This window comes from Pholcus phalangioides, unplaced genomic scaffold, assembly GCF_987345545.1.
Source record: "Pholcus phalangioides strain wild (caught in Gottingen) unplaced genomic scaffold, Ppha-v1.0 ptg000010l_1, whole genome shotgun sequence".
In the NCBI taxonomy this organism is placed as follows: domain Eukaryota; kingdom Metazoa; phylum Arthropoda; class Arachnida; order Araneae; family Pholcidae; genus Pholcus; species Pholcus phalangioides.
The window spans coordinates 26,422,322-26,443,311 of NW_028301603.1; the positions used below are offsets into that span (position 1 = coordinate 26,422,322).

The 20,990-nt window shown below is 35.0% G+C and overlaps 1 protein-coding gene across 4 annotated transcripts in view; it reads right to left on the minus strand.

Moving 5' to 3' along the window:
* Window positions 1-20,990, minus strand: part of Upf2 (UPF2 regulator of nonsense mediated mRNA decay) — a 228,607-nt gene that overhangs the window by 12,375 nt on the left and 195,242 nt on the right. Inside the window, exon 41 of one of the 4 annotated variants that reach the window (XM_089237948.1) lies at window positions 16,218-16,784. The exons of 2 other annotated variants lie outside the window; for them this stretch is intronic. The gene's annotated coding sequence lies outside the window, so the exon portion shown is untranslated. Of the gene's footprint in view, window positions 1-16,217; window positions 16,785-20,990 lie in introns of those variants that run through there. One more of the 4 variants, XM_089237945.1, reaches the window with a different exon arrangement.

Genomic DNA, 20,990 nt, shown 5'->3' on the forward strand with positions numbered 1-20,990 from the left:
AGAGCCACTTTAGTGATCTCTAAAGGTTTCGCAGATCCAATTGATCTGTAAATGTGTCCGGGCCACTTAAGTGATCTGGAATTGTGCCATGCATTACTCAAGTGATCCGAAATTATCTATCACTTAAGTAATCAGGGAATGTGCCGCGTATAACTTGAGTGATGTAGAAATGTACTGGGTGCTGCTTAAGTGCTCTAAAACTGTGCCACATGTCACTCAAGGATCTATAAATGTGCCATAGGCCACTTAAATGATCTGGAATTGTGCCACAGGTCACGTAAGCGATCTATAAATGTGCCGCTTAGTTCATTAGGATTGAGGGGTCAGGCCTCATTAGATAACCCCCAGGGCCATATTTTGTCCACAGGCCAAAGGTTTACCATATATGGGTCGCAATGAATTTCTTAAAAATAAATCGAGTTCTTAGCCTTCAAATAGCGTTGAAATTAACAAATTGATTGTAATAACATATAAAGGTATTTTCTTTCAAAATTTAAAATTTATAAAATATTTTTTGCATTAAAAGAAAGAAAACAGTTTTAGATAGTCGGGGGGAGGGGAACACGAGCTCCCCCTGTCTACGTCTCTGATCCCACCAATATGCGTTACGAGGTAGAGGGCAGAGCTGACGAAATTTTGCTGACTGGAGGAGGGGGGGCGGTTGAAATATAGCAAAAAAATTTGCTGACGTAATAATTACACGTCCCTAATCTTTCGGCACTTGTTGCCAATAAATCCAGATATTTTGATGAAAGTGGTGGCACCCCATAAGATTTCTTTTGCTCTTTCCAAATATGTGCTTAATTTGAGAGTGGGTGTTTAAGAAAATTCAGAAATTCTGGTTTTTCACACTTGCCACATTTTTCTTCCATATAATCAATTATATACCATACCTCAAAAACGGTTCAAAATAGGACAGGGGTTGGTAAGGTGTTTTATGTTCCCGCTTCAGCTTGTCTATCATCATCTTTTGTTTGAAAAATTGGGTCACATTTACACTGTACAGATGAAAAGAGAAAATCCTACTTCACGAACTAATATTAATCATAGCATGGCACAAATTTGAGTCCACTAACAAACTAACATCACAAAGAAATTGACATAATTGTTATACTTTGAGCAGTAAACCTCGGAACACTCAAAATACAGTGAAACCTTGACAGCTAGACAACCCAAAGGATCAATGAACACGTGTCGACTTATATGGATAGCAAGCTAGCAGTTTCATTTAATCTTGCCCTCACAATTTTTTGAAAATCATTCACCCATGTACGTGTACTGTATGTGTAATTGAACAATTCTATACCATTGTCTATAAATTAGCAAAAAAAATATTATCTGCAGTTTTCTATGAAATGTTTCTAAATAATCTCCAATTACAGAGAAAAAGGCATAGCATGTCGAAATATCTGCTACTTGTGGATGAACAGCGTGATTTTCAAAATTCAGGCGAACTTTCATTTTTTTCAACTTGAAAATTTTGATCTAGCTTACTCAACTACAACTCGTTTAAAAATTGCAGATATCATTCAGAAGGATTCATTCACACCTCTCTGCAGGGCTAGATAAATCCCAGGTCGGGTGCCTACAAAATTAGTATTGGCACCTAAAACATTTTCTTTATGTAGTTACTGAATTGCAGGCTGAGAGAGACACAAAATGTTTGGAATTTATAGCAGCATATCTGCCAATAACAAAGCGAGTCACTATGCTTTGAAAAGTCAAAAGAAGTATTATTTTGGACCTTTTTCTTTGGGTAAAAATTTTTTAGCACTTCAAAAATTGTTGTCACCTAGATTTTTTCTTGCGATTTGTCCAGCCCTGCCTGTGATTTTTATTGTTCCCCAAATAGAGTTTTTTGGTTCTAAACATTGGGAAGTACCCTGTCCTAAGGTGTAAGAGGTAATCTTCAACTAATGGAAAAATGAAATGAAAGAATGTTGGAATACACATCGTCATGAACAACGGCATAAAAAATTTTATCAACCGGCCAATGCCTGAGCAATTTAAAAAAAATTAGCTCTGATAATTCAGGACGAACCATAGTAGACTTGAGTGGAGTTCAGCCATCTTGTGTCAAGTTAGAGGTGTCTCCTCATTGAATTTTTTGCATTGTGCCAACCCGAAAGGAATAACAAACATCAAGTTATTGAGGTTCAACTGCAGTTTTGAAAGTATTAAACTCTATCAGATGTTTTTGGAATGTAAGATCGTCATGTGGGCCCCAGGGGCAAAGTAATTTTTCTGAAGTCCTACCTGGTCAATTGTCTAAAATTTCAACTGGTTCTCATTTTTTGTGAGGCACCTCTTCTCTGGAGGCCCCGAGCCAATGCATTGAGACAGCACTGTGTGACGGACTCTCATGAGGGTCCAGGTTCAAACCCAGTTGACGGCACAATGGTGATGATCTAAAGTTTGTTTTCAGACATTTAATAACTTTGAGGAGCAAGTATGAGCAGGTCTACTGTTTGAAAAAGTCTCTCTCTAAAGAGCACACACAAGCCCTCTTCAATACCATTACGATACTTACATGACATAAAATTCAGGCATTTGCCATTTTCACTTCAAAATGTGAAAGCCAGATGGCAGCACCATGAAAACAGGAAACACATAACTCTGATTACATGAATATATTAGGGTTATATGTAGTGACCTTATGTTCTTTGAATAGTGAGCACTCATCATGACAAACATAAACAGAAATTTATTATTAAAAACAATTAAAATAAGAACGTAAACATGAGACGACGATCCTACTCGATCGCTTTCACACACACTTCTCCCCCTGTTTATTTTCGAATGTCCCATTTTGTTTTTGCAATCTCCCGCCTCTTGAGGCTTTTCTCCTTCTTGTGCTCTGGAGCCTTATACCATATTGTTACGTCAAGATTTTAACTGAGAGATGCGCATACAGAACACTACACTATACATACATGCACTTGAATAAACATTCCTGAATGCATAACGGAGGAAGCAACACTGCCGCTTCAACAATTACACGGGTAACTAGAATTCAATCACCTTCAAATGGCTGCAGAAAAGATGCATTACCTGTGGGCTCATCTGAAAAAGAAGAAGCCTAAAATATTCAAAGCCAACAGCACGATACGCCCTTCATCTATAATCAGGGATCTCGGCATACGTGCGTGTAAAAAACAAATTCAACTTCATGGAATATATCAACAGACAATCAGTCAAGGAGCAAAACCGTTGGCAATTATTGCAATGGATAGTGGCCCAAAGTGGGGTTTGCAAAAATCCTTCCACAATATCATGTATAAGGTGGTTATACAGTGATAGCTAGCTAATGAGGATGTGACACTTGGTTCTATCTCTATGCAACGACATATTATCTGCTTTACATCACAGGTGCTTATAATACAACTCCTAACTATTATGTGATATTAGATATTATTTATGTGGCAACAGGAAGTGCTCTTCTCAGCTTGAAACTACTTTTGTGTCTTCCTTACATATGAAGCAAGAAAGACACAATTACTACAACATTGACCTCTTATTTGGAAAAGAACAGATGATAAGTGAGAGTGAGTCATTAAATAAGTTACAAAAGAAAATTTAAAAATAATGCAGAGATAATCACTACAAAAATAATTTTTTTTTCAACATAATCTCCACCAATATTTATGCACTTATCCCATCGTTTTATCAGTGCCTCCAATACCAGCTGCATAAAATTCTTTGGGTTGCTGTCTCAGTCACGTTAGGACTTCATCTTGAACCTCTTCATCATCTGCAAAGTGTTTGCCTTCAAGACGGTGTTTTAGTGGACCAAACAGATGAAAATCACTTGGGGATAAGTCGGGGCTGTAAAGTGGATTTTGAAGTTGCCAACCAAATTTTTCAACTGTCTTCTGTGTGAAGCGAGCTGTATGAGGTCTCACATTATCGTGATGAAGCATTATTCCTCCTTTGGTCAATACACCTTGAACCTTTCTCCTAATTGCAGTCTGAACCTTCAATAGAATATCACAATATAATTAAGCATTCACATGTTTATCTCAATTTTGGAAATGGGATAGTAGCACTCCTTTGGAATCCCAAAACATCTACCTTATAACCCCAACTTAGCCCCAAGCGATTTTCATCTGTTTTGGAGGCGAACACTTTGCAGATTATGAAGAGGTTCAAGATGAAGTCCTAATGAGGGTGAGACAGCAACACAACGAATTTTATGCAGCTGGTATTGGGTTGGGGCAATGATAAAACGATGGGATAAGTGAATAAATATTGGTGGAGATTATGTAGAAAAACAAAAATATTTTTGAAGCAATTATCTCTGCAAGTTATTTTTTAATTATCTGTTGTGACTTGCTTAATGACTCATCTAAGTATGTTCCCTTATCTAGATACAGGCCAATGGCCACGAGCTTCTGGAAAAATCATGGTTGCATCATCCAAACCTACAGCTGCAATCCACATAGATACGTTTTGATCCAACTAAGCTTATCAAAAAAACACTTTCACTGCTAGTGATCCTTCATCTCTTCTTATATACACTGATGGTTAGAAAACTTCAAAGGGAACTGGTGCAGCTTACATTATCTTAACTCGAGTGGTGAGGTATGAGAGAACTAGTTGGGTAGGAAACAGGATATGATACTCTTAGGACGGCCCTGTTTCCTACCCAAGTGATTTTCCTGAGGCTCTCTACCTGGCAAATTCTTGAAAAATTCAACCAATTCTTATTTTTCAGAGGCCCTGGGGTAGGCCCATGCATTAAGACGGCACTGGTAGGGAAACCCACTAAATAACTCAAATTTCCAGGTCAAGATGTTTGCAGTTCTGCGAGCAGCAGCAATGAACAGTAACTCTGTGATGCATATGGACATCTTGCCTAACTTACTTTTAAATCTGCATCACCAATATGCAAGACTATACCCGAGGAACTATATAAACACCAGTACATAATGCTGACATGGGTTAAAGAACATGCGCACAAAGAAGCAAAGATAACCACAGCACTGACGTATGAGATAACACTTCCCTTGCCTCATAACCACACCAAAAACTACTTTAAGGAATAGACTGTGTTTGACGCTTTTCTAGCAATTGGTGGAATATCAATGAATACAGAGAGTCATACAAGCTCCAGAGCTGCTAGATGTGAATTTCTCAGATGCCATATGCAATAAGGCCAGATGCATGTAGAATGGAATTTATGAGGAATTGCCAAGGACTGTAGATTCATATGTAGTCAAGATGGATGTTTCCAATCTTTTGTGGACTCCCAATTCATGATGCTATAGTACTTCACACTCCTCATGAGCAAGTTTGCTCTGCAGCTCTCCAGCATATGAATCATAGTCTTGAAGATGTTCTGAAAATTGCGGAAGCTTTTGAAACTGCACAGACTCTGAAAGTGAATCCTATTTGTCCATCAACTTTCAATAATTTGCCATGTGAAGTTCTGCAAATGAAAAATTCATACTCAAAGTTGCGGTCGAAGAATTCCAAGAGAAGTGAAATTGTGCCTTCCAAAAAATTTGTTGATGTATTTGGTACATGTTTTGGTTTGGCTGTGGCAGCAGACACCCGAGGTCAAATGCAAATTTAGTGAGAACACTTATAATTTTTGCAAGAATGTGAGCTATATTGCAAGTTCAAGAAAGAAGTGTAATTCAAAGCAAAATTCTCAGAACCAGAAACGTCAGCGTGCTAATGCCTCTTTTCAGATTACAGAAACTGAATGCTTGTGTGGACTGCACAGATAACAAATTACTCATTTCACTGATGGTAAATAACCAGAGATGCCTTTTCAAATGGATACTGGTGCTATGTGTTCCTTAGATGGGACCAGTGGGTACAAAGCTCTTGGGTCACCACCATTCAGTCAGTCAACTATAAAGCTGAAAGAATATAGCAGTGTTGAAGTCCCATTGAAAGGTAAAATTCTTGTCAGTGTTAATTACAAGGGTGAAACTATGGACAATTTATCAATCATGGCCCCCACAAGGGGTGGGCTGACAAGGCTCCAGTCCTGGGGCCTGGGAGGATTTTAATCATTTTTTTTTCACGCTATAAATTCATCATAAAGGGGGCCCCGTGAAAGTCTGGTCAGGGGGCCCATAAAAGATCCCAGCCTAGGGGCCCTGCTTCAGGATGTGGGGACCATGTTATCAATAATGCTTTTGTGAAAACTTTTGTAAATTGATTGTTATTGAGCCCCTTACTATTGCTCCATTTCATCTTGTTTCTAATGGAGAAGAACGTTTTGTTAGGATATTCAAAGAAGCTATGAAAAAAGCTGTTTTAGGCAGGAGACCACAAGTCAGAAGCATTCAAAAAGCTTCTGGTAACATACAGGGTAAAACCCAACCTTGGTTGTGATATCTCCTGCGGAACTATTGCATGGGCAGGCAGCCTATAGATATCTGCTCTTTCTTTTATTCCCTCCAAAGGATAAGAACATTAAGAACATTGCATTTCCACAAGTTCAGTATCAACAGGAAAGTATTATGTACAACAAACTATTTAAATGGTCATAAGTGGGTTAGTGACTAAGTGCTCAAACATCTTGGAAAAATTATGTATTGGTTTAGATGAATGGGGGTGTATGGAAATGTCATCAGAATCAAATGAGAAAAGACCATGTTTCAGAGAAACATCCTGAAATTCCATCTTCCGTCTCTAAAGAAGGGTTGAAGGTCAGTTCCTAGGAAGTCAAATCTTTGGATTACTGATTTGCATGATGAGAAATAAGCAAATTATTTTTGGATAATTCAGAAAACATCCGTTATATCAAGGTTTTTATTCGTTAAATAAGACTAAGAATTTGACATTAATTTTCACCAAAATTTCAGAAAAAAGACTGTCTTTGCTGATGAGATTCCCAGAAAAAAAATTAGAATCAACTTTGCTGCAAAAAGGCTCATGTACCCCTGATGTTTCAGGTTCTACAACTGCAGCATCACATGGTGAGATCCAGACTACTCACCCCCCCCCCCAACACATTCAAGAACAAAACAACGGATGCATGATAGTTTTTTTTACTCATTCCCTGTAATGCGATCAAGATTATATATAGCGGTGACTTCAAGGCAGGTAGCAATACATGAAAGAAACAATGTATAACAGACCACAACATACCAAGGTTTTTCAACAGCTTGTTGATGTGAAGGTGAATTTAAAAAAAATGAACTTCAACTGCCCTTGCCTGGAATCGAACCTATATCATCTCACTTGCCGGGTGAGTGCCCTAGACCATTAGACTACAAAGGCAATGATTCTCAATCTTTCCTTAGAGTTCATGTGCACTGAATGGGGCTGTTCATGGACTAATACTGGCCAAAGCTTATAACTGCTGACACTGCTATCAGATGGCAACTTGATGGATGATGTGTGAACTGAGTGTATGCTTGGTCCTAATGTATTTATATTGTCAAGTTTCACATGTTTCATTTCATATTCATGCTGCCATCTGGCTTCCATTTTCCAAAGTAAAGATGAAAATGCTTGAATTTTCATGTTTTGTAAATATTGTGTTATAGGCCTGCCTGCTCTCTGCAGAGAGACTTTTTCAAATAAGAGACCAGCTCACATTCCTGCCTCAAAGTTGGAAAACTGCAGAAAACCAACTTCAGCCAACCACCAATGTACCGTCAACTGGGTTCGAACCTGGATTCTCAGGATGAGAGTTGAGCATGATACCCACATGACCGCACAACGGCAAACACTCAGTATGCTGCATGATACAGCCAGAGGCAGCTGGATACATCATTGCAGTGCATAAGCCACACCAATAAAAAACTACTGCAAAAATTCTCAGCAGTGTCTCTTTCTCATTGTGGAGGGCGCTGGAATTTTCGGCTACTTGTTCCATGAAGTGATGCCAACCAACAGGAAAGAAAGACCATAGATGATTTCTAACGTTAACCAGTTTGCGACATTGACCGGAAAACATAAAAATTAGAAATTTGGTAGGAAATCATATTTTTAGAAGCAAAAGCACATAATCTTATAGGCCAGGGGTTCTCAAACCTTTTCACCAGCAGCGCCCCTTTCAATGCTTATGCGCAAACCCCACCTGCTCCCCAGAGCTGTTTAACAAAGAATATTTTTGGAAAACCTCAGTGGCGCACTGACAAAAGTTGGAGGCACACCAGGGAGCTGTGGAGCACAGTTTAAGAACCCCTGCTATAGGCTAAAATCTTACTAAATATGATAAAATCATAACAGTTCTGCAGGTATGCACTTGCCAGGTTAGCGCCCTAGAACACTAGACTACAAAGCCAACGAATCCTTTTTTCCTACAGCTCGCGTGAGTCGAACGGGGCAGTACATGGACAGCCAGAACTAACTCAGGCCAAAGCTCACTATTTCTGACACTGTCACCAGATGGCAACTTATCTGAAGATAATGTCACTATCTGCTATCCACATGAAAGTTTTTAACAGCTGGCTGATGGGAAGATGAATTTGGGAAAGAAAAATTCAACTGCCCTTGAGGGAATCAAACTTACATCCTCTCACTTGACAGGTGACTGCACTAGACTACAAAGGCAATGATTCTCAATCTTTCCTAAGAACTTGTGTGTAATGAATGGGACAGTTCATGGACGGAGATCATCCTTGGAGACCACAACATTCTAAGATTTCCTCTGCACATTATTAAAACTGACTCTAATCAATATTTTGTCATTTTATTTTTTCTGTGAGGGATTCTGAGAGGTGACTTTGAGTTAGGTCTATTCCTTGGAAAGGTTCAAAATAGCATAAGTGATAGAAACCTGAGTGCCTTTGTTCTTCAGGTGTCCAGAAATGTATTGATTTAGTTAGAAATTCTGAAGAGGAATGTTTATGAGATGCACACGTGCAGTTAAGTAGCAGAAGTATAAAGATTGGCATTATCCCCTAATGTACCTTAGAACAGTGGTTCTTAACATTTTTAACCCATGGTCCCCTCTGACCATATTAACTTTAATCATAAAACTTATATCAGTCCTTTGACCAAGGTCCCATATCTAGCTTTTCATTAGACCTGGAGCAATTTCATTGAAAGTTTTAAGAGATCCATTTTTATATAATTTCAATTTAATTTATAAAACTATTTTTTAACTTTTTGTAGTAACAAAGCAATTAAACATTATTAATTTATTAAATATAGCACTGATCTCTTCTGTACTATTGGAAAATGAAAATTTCATCATATTTTAAAGATCATTAGAAACAGATTATTATGAATAATTACAAAATCAGAAAATATTATAAAAATCCTCATTTTCCTCACTGCAGTGAGAAACAAAAGTGTTTTTAGCAGTTATATGCAGTAATCGATTTCTCAGCTTAGAATGAATAAATGCAAAACGCAAGAAAATTCTTTTGAGTTAGGCAGAACTTGAATGGGGTGCTTAAAAGTATTTCAACATACCTACAAAGTTCATCAGCTATGTCGCTGCCAGGATTAGAAAGCTTCTTCCAAGTTGGAAAAAACCGTGAAAAAACAGCAGGAAGAAATTGGGTTCTTTTACTGAATGCAGAAGAAATGGAAGAAACTGATTTGTTAAAAAATTACTTCATTTCACACTCATACAATCATAAGCTTTGTTTACTACTAAACCGTACATGCACCTCGTACACATTCCTCTTCAGAATTTCTAACGAATCGACACATGCCAGAATGTGTGGCCCTATTGTATCTATGTTGTAGAGTTGTGTTTGTTTCGTGTTCATGTTGCCAGCTGTCTTCCATTTTCTGAAATAAAGATGGAAATGCTTGAATTTTCATGTTATTTTTATACAAAAATTGCCACGTTTTCAAGACAAATAAATTAAATTGGTCAAATGATCGACGCGTTTCGGCTCTTCAATGGCGAGCCGTCATCACCCCTCCATGACTCATTCGTGTGAATTCTGACCACGAGGTCCTGATGACGGCTCTCCATTGAAGAGCCGAAACGCATCGACCAATTGAATTTATTTGTCTTGAAAACGTGGCAATTTTTGTATAAATTAAAACCAGGCAAAGTTTCTCATTTTCGTGATAATATTTTCATGTTATGTCAGTATCCTGTTATACGTCTGCCTGCTCTCTGCGGAGAGACTTTTTAAATGGGAGACCAGCTCGCATTAGCGCTTCAAAGCTGGAAAACCACAGAAAACCAACTTCAGCCAACCACCACTGTACCGTCAACGTGGTTTGAACCTGTATCCTCAGGATGAGAATCCAGCATCCAGCATGATGCCCACACGACCGTAAACTTTATTTACTGCTGTTACAAGTGGATTTTAATCAACTGTATGTTAATATAGAATTTTGAAAGATTTTATTAGTTGTATATTTGAATAAGTCCTTTATTTATGCATAAATAAAGTTTAAATTGCTTTTATTGGCAAAAAATATAACCATTTTAAAATTAACTGTTCACTTTCGTCAGTTCAATGCAACACGGTGTAACAAAACATTTTTTGTTATGACAGCCATTAGGCTGGTCCAAAGTTGAGTGGGTAAATCCAAAAACATATAAATAAAGTTATTTTCAAACTTACTGAATTTGTGGGACAACTTAGAAGCATTTCAACACAATCATAGCTTTTGGAGAATTTCAGATATTCAACACATTATTTTATACCATATAACTATAGTAAATATACTTTTAACGGTACGACTGAATCAAAAAATCTCAAGTTACTATACTTGGTCACGGATCCTGTTCAGAATTTAACTAATATTGAGGATCGATAAGATACGCAAACAATTGATAGGGAAGAGAATGGCCCTTTAATATCTTAATTTTATGACTTAGAAATAAGGCATCAAGTCAATATTTTGTAACCATCCCTTTTTTTGTGTGACAAGAATAAGCACTATTTGCACAATCTCTGCCACTAATACATTGAGTGCTACAGAAATCGATTATAGTTGCTACATTCAATCTTGAACTCTTTATGCAATTTAAAATGCCTAATTATGTCAAGTATGATTCTATTAGCCTCATGAAGATAATCACTCCCAATGATGAAAAAACATTATGATTAAAAGTGTTTCTAAGCATTTCAATTGGCTGTTAAATCCGATGTTTCCCATCAGCTTTGGTATTATTGCATAAGGAACGTCTGTTGACCATACCGTTCTATAATTCCTAAAATACTTTTACACTTTTGTTGCATGGGACATAACACTCAGAGTTAAATATTGCCAAGTAATTAGAAAAATGTGCTGAACATATGATACTAACTCGCAAAAAAAAGCCAATGATAAGCTTTTTTAAGTTATCAACACATTTTTACCCTAAAATTATTATGCAATACAAATATTTTGTACAAACATGTATTAATTAAATTACACTTCAAGATGTACAGGGTGGGCGAAAGTCCGTAGAAACTTGAAAAATTCAGGTAAATCGGGGAAAAAAATAACCGAAATAAAAACCGTTTGCAGGGTTAGCATTGCTAGGTCACTGAAATTTTTTTAAGACTGGAAAAAAGAATAACAAAAAAAAGCCGATAGGTGGCGCTAACGTACATAAGTCAAAGAAAAGATACACAAATAACGAACAGAATGCATCCAAATAGTTTATTACAAATACAACGCCACAACAGCAGTATGTGTTCCACATGCCCACCACCACAGAGGGATAACACATTGCAGGAGAGTCACAACACATCCAGCAACGGCAGAGTGCAATAGATCCGGATGTATACATAACACCTCTCCGCAGATCGCATCTTTCAGTTCCGACAGATTGGATGGATCGGGTCGATACATCCAGGACCGCACTGCTTGTACCAGCGCCACCTATCGGCTGCTTTTTGAGGTTATTTCTTCATCGTAAAAAAATTCCTGCAACCTAGCGATGCTAACCCAGCAAACCGTTTCTTATTCGAGTTATTTTTCCGGTTTTTTACGGATTGTTTAAGTTTCTACAGACTTTTTGCCCACCCTGTATAATATTTTTTATATTCAGATTAGCATTTTGAGTGGTAATTGAAATAATTTGTTTTAATGTGTGCATTTTATTGGAAATTATATCTTGCACATCCTGGTAACATATTTATAAATTTAATTACAAATAATTAAATGTTAAAAAAATATTGTTTTAAAACGTGTTTGATATTATTTCACAACCAATGAGGTGAAATAACAAGCATTAATTATCTGTACTTTAGTCAAACAATATATATAACTGATGCGCATTCTTTCCATTTCTTTTCAGTTTTTTCCACTGTCTCCGAAGAAACCCAACCCTGCCTATACTTGACTGAAAAAAAAAATAACTGTAGCAGCTTACATATTTTACACTCAAAAACCATAGTACTAGATCTCATCATGCGTAAGTATCCTATGGTCATAAGGACCCCAAACAATGCTCACATAGGTTAAAATGGCCCTGATTCCATGGACAGCTCTGCTGGGTTCTAAAAAAATAGTCAAATTTTTTTCCAACACTTTGAAACGAAAGTTTTATTTCTTCACATCTCTCTGTGGCCTCTCTCCACTACTTGTTGTGGCTCCTGTTTCACCTGCTTTTCATTCGTGCACCCCCCCCCCCTAGAATATCCCACAAAGGGGACTACAAAGGGGGGAATAACCACAAAGGGGACATATGGCCCCAGGTTGAGAACCATTACCAATTTTTACTATATTCCTTATCCACTTTTTTATTTTTAAACTTTATTATTTACTTTAACTTATTTTATTTTTCCATTATTTAAAAAAAAATATTTTAGAGCAATTTTACTGTAAAAACTGACTGGAAAAAAAAGATGGTGTTTCAAGGTATAACAAACTCCCCTATTTTATTTTTAAGTATATTATAGGAAAACATTTTATTCAAGAATATATTTTTTATAAGTAACACTGTATTTTGTGACAAAATATCATGCTACTTTGACTAACTATCCTGCAACATGTCGCATCGGGCAACAGTAAACTATTATCTACTACTATCTGAATAAAGGAAATATCTATTTCACATGAAAACATATCATTCTGAATGATTTTGAACACGAATATCACCATGAAAAAATTTATTGGCCCATGTTTTTGGGATATTACCCTGTCAACAGCTAAAAGGTGCTTTGGGAGTGTTATTGTATGATGAAAAAAAGGTGGTAAGGACCATAGAGCAAGGTTACCAGGAAAAATGGTCAACTTTGATGCTGGTTCACTACAGTTGGACAATTGTAAGAGATGCTTCTTATGTCCAATACAAGTGCAATACGCAAAACAAAGCATGTGTCATATGCAGACAAATGAACAATAATAGGCAGTTAATAAATTTGTTGTTCATATGCCTTTTTTGAGTTTATGTATATTAACGTTTGACTTCTATATATTGGAATTTCTCTATGTTTGTGGTTTTTTTAATGTACATTTATTTTGCTTTCTATTTACTTATTTTGTGTTTCAATGTATTGTGGTATTGTATGTGTGTATCTAATGTGCTGTATCAGGAGAAAACGGTATCAAATCTTTTTTATGGTCCAATTCGTGTTCAGAACATCGAATTACATAATTAATATTTTATTTTTGTATGCAGAAACTTAGAATTTGTGGTTCAGTGTTATTAGAGAATAAAGCACTTGGTTCTCCGACAAAATTTATCAATAGAATCTGTCTTTTCCATACAAAAACAAATTTTGATTCACAATCACATGAAAATTACAAATACTGAATGCCTAAAAAAATGGAATACAATCAGATCTTGATAGCTTTTGCTTTATTCCAAACTAGGTTTATGGCATCTTTGAACAAATAAAAATACAAAGACCACAACCGACCATACAAGACCAACTGAATTGAAAAAAAATTCCAGTAACAAATATGGATATAGTTTGTAAAGTAACTGGTAATTTACGAAATACAACAAATAAACCAATACAAGATATACAGAAGACTGGATGTCGTGAAGATATTTATTATTTGAGATGTTAATTTTTCAAGGAACGAAATAAACCAATAACTTTGGGGAAAAAAAGAAAATACAGAGTCTTTAAAACTATGGTTGCCATATGAGATAGGTCTGATTTTTCATGCCATGAATGTAGCATTTCTTTCAAATTGAGCATACTGATTTCAATTCAGTACAGATGACAATTTTCGTCATTCTAGCCAACTTTTAAGAAATTTAACTTGCTGCAGCTTTGGTTTTTATAATTGTGATAACTATAAACATTATTTCATCCCCCCAGCTAGTACTTTCTACTACTGTACGAGGAAACCAGAATATAATATCACTTTTTTGAACATGTTTAAATTGGAAAAATGCAGGCATCAGCAGGATATGATCAAAGTGTTTAATGTTTTCAATGGGATAATATGATGGTTATTAAATTACCATCAATCGAGTGATTTGACAAGCAGACACAAATATCAATTGTTAACAATTGTGCAATTATCTGGGCATTGTGCTGGACTCTCGTCATGAGGATTTAGGTTTAATCCAGTTTTGGGGGGGGGGCAGTGGTAGTCGGCTGCAGTTGGTTATTATATTTTCTGTGGACTTCCAACTTCGAAACACAAATGCGAGCCAGTCTCCCATTTACAAAAATCTCTCCCCACAGAGAGCAGGCACACCTTCAAACAGTAAAAATATTGTCATTCAACTTCACTCACTACTATTCTGCTTCTCACTTAGAAGCAGATATGGTAGCACTACAATTCACGCACAACACTAAATATGCACTCAGACTTTAAGGTACACGTGCACACTTCCAGCAAGAGTCATTCAATAGTAAAATTGACCATGCCGAAAGACTGGAGTTGTCCTCAGTTTGAAAGTATCAATTGTAAAGGGACAAACTCAAGAAGTTGTATCACAGGGAGTTTTTTTTCCTAACAGGGTTATTAATAGATGGAATAGTTTATTTACCCTAGGGTGTAATGAATTCTACCATGATTGATAAGTTTAGAAGAGAAAATGGTTTTCATGTTGGGATAAATGAAAAAGCTAACCATACTTTATATTTTACCATATTTTTATCATCAATTTTAGTTTTTTCATGAAAATTGCTTTTATTTTGTGTTGCTGTATCCTGAATGTAGTCCACTATTTAGCATCCATATTCTTAACGAACATAAGTATAGCTATCATTATCCAAGGATAATGTCACTCCGCTATCCATATGCAGGTTTTTAACAGCTGGCTGATGCGAAGATATATTTAGGAAAGAGTTCTACTATATTTAGTTTAGAATTCTACTGCCCTTGCAGGGAATCGAACCCAAGTCCTCTCTCTTGCTGGGAGAGCGCACTAGATTACAAAGGCAATGAATATCTCAATCTTGCCTTGGAGCTTGTGAGCACTGGATGGGACCGTACATGGACGTTCTGACCTAATTCAGGCCAAAGCGCACAATTGCTGATACTTAATACTACAAAATCAGACATGCACCTCGTCCACATTCCTTTCCGGAAATCCTAACAAATTGGTACATGTTGGAATGTGTATGTACATATAGTGAACCATCCATGACGTTTTTCTTTGTAATGTTTGTTATGTGTCACACTGCTATCTGCAATAAATTTTTTTAAACTTTGAGTTTTTTTCTCAACTCATAGTGAATGAAGTGTGATGAATGAATAATTATACCATTGTTGCTCTCTGCGGCGAGACTTTTTAAAGGGGAGATTGGCTCGCATTTGCGCCCCAAAGTTGGGAACTGTAGAAAACCAACTTCAGCTGACCACCACTGCGACGGCGGTGGCATTTGAACCCAGGTCCTTGCGATGCAAGTTCGTTGCTATGACCACCACAGTGACAATTACTGATACTGCTACCAGATGACGACTTATCCAAAGATGATTTCATTCTCTGCTAAGGTTAATGGCATCAATAGCGGACAGTGTCAGCAATTGCGAGCTTTGGCTTGAATTTAGCCCGATTTTGTCTGAATTTGTACGGTCCGATTCAGTGCACACACGCTCCAAGGAAAGATTGAGATATTCATTGCTTTTGTAGTCTAGTGCTCTCTCCCGGCAAGAGAGAGGATGTGGGTTCGATTTTCCGCAAAGGCACTAGAATTTTTTCTCTTTCCTAAATATATCTTCACATCAGCCAGCTGTTAAAAACCTTTGTAGCTATCATTATATTCATTCAATTTTTTTCCCCTCTCTCTTTCAGCGACCTTGTTGGGTATTTCGCCTGTAGTGGTCCACGAATTTGTATTTGAATGTTGGACACTTGAAATAATTAATGAATTGTGTTTGATAAAAACAGATGAATAGAATAAACTAGATGAATAAACAGAACATTCAATAAAAAAATATTGGCAGAATTTATTGAAAATATACTGTCACTTATCATTTGTATACCTAAAAAGTTCACACATTTTATAGCAGATGCAATTCAAGCTTGCAATGAATAAAAAAATACAACTCATTTCAATATAATTAACTAATACAAAAAGATTTTTTTTTTGTTTACAATTTAAATGTTGGCATTCACAGTGTTGAAATTGTTATTACACAATAAATTTCTTTGTCTAAAGACCTCCTCAAAGAGTAAAAACTAAAATGTGATAAACATTTTAGCACAACATATGCAGTTCTATAAGAAATGCTGTAGATTTCATATTGAATGGATATTTAATGTAACTAAATTATCATGAGACATCTTACAAGAACCATGGACGTACTGTATAGACCAGAGTTACTTAAACTACGTGTCACAAGGATTCCAGAGATGGGTCATATGAATTCACATACAATCTGGTTATAAATCAAATTATTTCACTGACGTCTTAACAATTTCTTTGGCCTGGGTCCAGTCATTTTTTGGGTCCTCTACAAGGTATAATTTTATATACAGTAATTCTGAAAATTATCTAAAACATAAACATATAAAACAAATATTAATGAAAATTCAAACAAGATGGGGATTTGAAATTAATCAAAGAACAGTGTAATTTTAGAACTGATGAAATTCCAGAATTGATGAAAAATTATTTTAAAATTAACAAAAAAAATAATTAAAATCTATGAAATAAGAAATGATTCCAGAATTTGTGAAAGTTTTTTATAATTTTGAGCACACTGTTTGATTTGAGCCCTGGCTCAGGTACTGCTGGCCCACTTAATGAGATGATCTGGCTTCACTAATTTTGTAAATTAAATATTTTGTTAATCAGAAATATTTGATCAGAACTTTTTAACTGAAATAAACTGAAGGATGTTCAGATGATCATAAAAACAAATATTAAACAAATATTAATGAAAATTCAAACAAGATGGGGATTTGAAATTAATCAAAGAACAGTGTAATTTTAGAACTGATGAAATTCCAGAATTGATGAAAAATTATTTTAAAATTAACAAAAAAAATAATTAAAATCTATGAAATAAGAAATGATTCCAGAATTTGTGAAAGTTTTTTATAATTTTGAGCACACTGTTTGATTTGAGCCCTGGCTCAGGTACTGCTGGCCCACTTAATGAGATGATCTGGCTTCACTAATTTTGTAAATTAAATATTTTGTTAATCAGAAATATTTGATCAGAACTTTTTAACTGAAATAAACTGAAGGATGTTCAGATGATCATAAAAACAAATATTAAACAAATATTAATGAAAATTCAAACAAGATGGGGATTTGAAATTAATCAAAGAACAGTGTAATTTTAGAACTGATGAAATTCCAGAATTGATGAAAAATTATTTTAAAATTAACAAAAAAAATAATTAAAATCTATGAAATAAGAAATGATTCCAGAATTTGTGAAAGTTTTTTATAATTTTGAGCACACTGTTTGATTTGAGCCCTGGCTCAGGTACTGCTGGCCCACTTAATGAGATGATCTGGCTTCACTAATTTTGTAAATTAAATATTTTGTTAATCAGAAATATTTGATCAGAACTTTTTAACTGAAATAAACTGAAGGATGTTCAGATGATCATAAAAACAAATATTAAACAAATATTAATGAAAATTCAAACAAGATGGGGATTTGAAATTAATCAAAGAACAGTGTAATTTTAGAACTGATGAAATTCCAGAATTGATGAAAAATTATTTTAAAATTAACAAAAAAAATAATTAAAATCTATGAAATAAGAAATGATTCCAGAATTTGTGAAAGTTTTTTATAATTTTGAGCACACTGTTTGATTTGAGCCCTGGCTCAGGTACTGCTGGCCCACTTAATGAGATGATCTGGCTTCACTAATTTTGTAAATTAAATATTTTGTTAATCAGAAATATTTGATCAGAACTTTTTAACTGAAATAAACTGAAGGATGTTCAGATGATCATGTTGTTGATTTTGGGTAGCAACTGGAACAAGTTAAGAACCCCCAATAATGGGTAATACCTCAATAACCACCACCAAAAAATAATATTTATGAATTTTTTTACAGCTACTTTATAACATGAAAAATAGTTACAGAGTGACTGCGGTACAATTGACAATCAGAATGAAGATTGAAAAGACAGCCACTTTGTAAATAAACTAATTTTGTGATCCAGTAGCAACAACAAATATATTTCAACTTATATGATCACCAGCTGAATTCTCGAAATAAATCCATCGTAAAAAAATTTTACTTTTAAAAGAAACTGGTTTATTTTTATAAACTTTATTTAACCATATCATGGAATAACACTGTAAAAATTTATAAAGTGGTTCCAACAATATCTTCTCAATGATATTTTTATACAGTTCGTTGGAATACTTGTTTCAGAGATACTTGATTATTCATAATTGCCTTCCCATACATAATAAGAAAAGTGAAACATTAAAAGAGGCAGCTATAGGTTATAAAATGTGCATGCATTCAATCATGTATTTTACCCTAAAAACAACAACTGCAAACTGCTTCAATGATGATTATATGCTTAAGGGGTTATAAGAGGTCATAATTTATATGACAGAGTTGAATGGTGCAAAAAGGCAATCGGTAAATGAACTACAATAATGACACTAGAGAGAAGACACTTTTTTTCCCATTAAAGTAAAGACAATTAATGTATCTGTATGAGATAAGTTGAGGTAAATGCAGACATGCCAACTTTTGGAATAAAGAAATCCAGAGATTCTCCCAAGAGAGCTCCCACACCCAAAGATCTGATCAAAAAAACCCCCATTTTTTTTCAAATCAATTAGGAAAAGTGCCCCTCCAAGCAGAATATAATTGTGAATGCTATCAGTGATGGATAATCTTGGGTATACAAACTCTTAAAAGCAGTTGTTATATTTTCTTTTTGAAGACACTGAATCAGAGAAAATAATCAAATAAAACTTAAAAATATAAAGATGCTGATGGAAAAAGCTTTGGCGGTATAAAATATATGTGGTGTACAATTAATCTCTCTCTGTTATTGTGTTTGCCATGTGGTTACTAATCAAAGCGGTTTCTTCTTTATTTATAAAAGGCTTTATGAAACAAAGTCATCTCAAAGCAGTTCAATTCCTTTGTTGTTAATAGAATACAATAGCAATTATACAGAGATTTAAGCAACAGAGACCATCTCTTGATAAATGGTTGCTGATAAATACTAAGTAAACAACACCAGGTCGTTGCCAGTTTGCTTAAATGTGGTCACCAAGGTTTTTTTTGATGGCTTCTCGAAGTGGCATCATTAATCGAGTAGGTAGGTTCAGCTATGGCATCTAAATATACTTCTATATTATGGAGGCTCTAGGTTCCACAAACTATGGCTGCCCTCTATAGGCTTCTAGTGGTAGGCCTGAGCTGTTGTCGGTTTAATGAATGAATGCCCTCTATAGGTGTTTTCTCCCAACAGCAATCACAGTCATTGATGTCACAACATCATGAAAGCTCAAGAAAAATCTAAAAAAAAATTTTGATCTAAAAGAAATCGAAAAAAATCTTTCTTCCAAATCTAATTTTCTGCCAAAATCTGGAAATTTTTTTAACACATCCGGAGAGTGGGAGGAAGGGTAGAAAATCTGGAAAGTTGGCAGGTCTGTAAATGTTTTTACATATATATTTTTTTAAATAATGAGGCAACTAAGTTTTTCATCAAATCCAAAGAGTACAGTCAGTTGTATTCAATGAAATCACAGATTCTTGCTAGAAAAGTTACCAAGCATGACAAACAAAAATTGTTAAGAACCTTCCTTTATGAAGGAAAATAAAAGGCTATTGCAAATCTGCAGTGAATCGAAATGTGAAAAAACAGGAATACAAATACGTAACACAAATATTTGCATTCATAGTAATGGTTTTAATGTAATTTATAAGCAAGAAATTTTAGCATAGGATGACGTAAATAAAGTGTTATGCGAGTTGGGGTGTGGATGTATTCTAAATGAACACATGCTTATACATGTACGTAAGCACGTCCCTTTTCTCTTTTCATGAGAGCCGTACCAGAATTCAGCATATGATTTTAAATCATGTACTGGATTAAATGTACACAGAATATTTAGAATATGCATAATAAATGAGAAAGACTGCATTGATCATGTGATAGATACACCCGAAACTTTCTGAAAGTAAGCAATATTCCTGGTTTTAAAATGAGAAAAAAAGAAAGAAAAGTACCCTTTTTATGGATTGATTCAATTAATGAAATCATGATTAATTATAATTATAATTTCTAATTATAATTTAAGAATTTGGAATAAATATAAAGAAAATTTTTGTATCTATTGATCATTAACTCATAAAAGTGCATTATGAGTATATATTCAAAATATTCTTATATATTTACAGCAATCTAGATCGATATACTGCTTTACAAACTGATAAAACACATCACATATTTCTTGGAGTAAATGTTGCAGTACATAAAAAAATCACATAAACATATGCAGCTTTAGCGTAAGTAATACCATGGATGTATCAATCACATTATCTCCAGGACAAAAATTTAACTTACAAATACCATAATTTTCAATAAATAAGTTAGTGGGATGTATAAGCTTCACTAAGAAAAATGTTTTTAAAGAAACGCTGAGAGAGAAGCTTTTCACACTTTCATCAGATGTGAACATCGTAAAAAAAAAATATGAAGTTTCAGTCTTGAAAAATAAATACCTTGGCTTTTTTTCATAGTATAACAAGGTAT